Genomic DNA, 2,032 nt, shown 5'->3' with positions numbered 1-2,032 from the left:
TATTTACTGTTTTAGGTTAATCACATTTTATCACATGAATAAAAAATAAAAATAAAATAACATTTTGATTGATCCGAGATTGAGAATGAAATATCATTAAATATACCTCATCTATGTCTCACTACAACCATGATTAAAGTTAGGAAGTAAAATAAAGGCAAGCCACTATTTTGACAACACTTTTACTAATCTAATTAAAAATAAGCTCTATTTTGGCTAAAAGATTATTTTGATATTTCATCTAATATTTTTTATTAAACCTGTGTAAGGTCATTGTTTTCATTCTTTTTATGATGATATTTTCAATGTTTTATTTATATTAAACTTTTTATTGCCAAAATATTTGTACATTAGTTGATTAAAAAAATAAAGTAATTCATTAATTGAGTGATAATAAAATATGAAAGTTGACACATTACTGAAATAATTTTTTGAAAAAAAATCACAGAATTTTGAAAGTTTTAATAATACTAATAATATTAACTATATTCCATAATTTGCATAAAATTGTCCCAAAAAAAGAAGCTCTTGCAAATAAGATAGAAGGTAGTAATTCATAACTCCTTATAAGCACATATTTGTCTTTCCTTTGGTAAAAGATATTCTCCATAAAATTCACATAAAATACATAACTAGTTAATATAATTGGTAACATTGAATTTGTCAATTATTTCCCTTCGTATTTATTATTTTTGTAGTTTTAGTTTTTTATTTTTGTAGTTTAATTTTTTTAAGGATTGAAAAAATAATTTCTACTTTTAAATCATCAAATAAATATGATTTAAGCTTTTTTTCATCTGTGAATTAGTTAATAAATTAAGTATCTATCATTTTCAAAGAATAAATGCAAATTTTAATAAAAATAAACTAGCACTCGAATTAATGATTTCTTTATATGTGCCTCGATACCTTAAACTACAAAAAGATGGGGTTTGAGCCTGTGAGGTTTCTAATTCATAAACTTTTAACTTGTTTATAGATTTTAAATATCCTTTTAAACATAGTTGTGTAAATTAGAAATTCCGCGTAGAATACAAAATACTTCTAGCTATATTAAACACTTACTTATCATTAACAAGTTACACCCCTCCTCATATAAAGTTAGCAAAATGTAACATATACTCAGCCAAAATAACATATTATAAATATGTCGTGCGGAAATCATATAGACTTTCGGTTTTCCTGGTCATGCGGGTGGAGGAGGCATATTTAGAGATCACAAAAGGGTGTTCCTTCTAAGATTTGGCTCCTATCTTAATATCCAGTTTACCCTCTATGCTGAGCTTTATTCGGCTATTAAAACTATTTCCTTGGCCTACAAGAAAGGGTGGTTGAACATTTGGCTTGAAGTTGACTCTGTTTTGGTTGCGAAAATTTTCAGAGGAGATACTAATCCCCCTTGGAAGCTACATAACAAGTGGCACAGGTGTTCTAAGATTCTGGAATTGTTAAATTGGAAAATCACTCACATTTATAGAGAGGGCAACTCTTGTGCTGACAAATTGGCCTCTTTTGGTGCAAAGTCTAGGAATAGCACTACTTGGAATTCAATCCCTAGTTTCATTATAAATGACTATAATAGGAACTTACTTGGTCTTCCTAATTACAGATTTAGGAACATGTAATTCCTCTGTGTATCTCTTTTTTGGTTCCCTTTTCTAATATATCTTGTGCTAAAGCACAATTGCTTTAAAAAAAAGAATTAATGATTTCTTTATATGTGCCTCGATACCTTAAACTACAAAAAGATGGGGTTTGAGCATGTGAGGTTTCTAATTCATAAACTTTTAACTTGTTTATAGATTTTAAATATCCTTTTAAACATAGTTGTGTAAATTAGAAATTCCGCGTAGAATACAAAATACTTCTAGCTATATTAAACACTTACTTATCATTAACAAGTTACACCCTCCTCATATAAAGTTAGCAAAATATAAAATATACTATGCCAAAATAAGATATTATAAATATTTCGCGCGGAAATCATATAGTATGTTGTGTGATTTGATATTTAAATAAGAGCCACTAAATT

This window comes from Lupinus angustifolius, chromosome LG01, assembly GCF_001865875.1.
Source record: "Lupinus angustifolius cultivar Tanjil chromosome LG01, LupAngTanjil_v1.0, whole genome shotgun sequence".
Classification (NCBI taxonomy): Eukaryota; Viridiplantae; Streptophyta; class Magnoliopsida; order Fabales; family Fabaceae; genus Lupinus; species Lupinus angustifolius.
The sequence above is the reverse complement of the archived record's forward strand: the minus strand, read 5'-3'. Positions refer to the sequence as shown.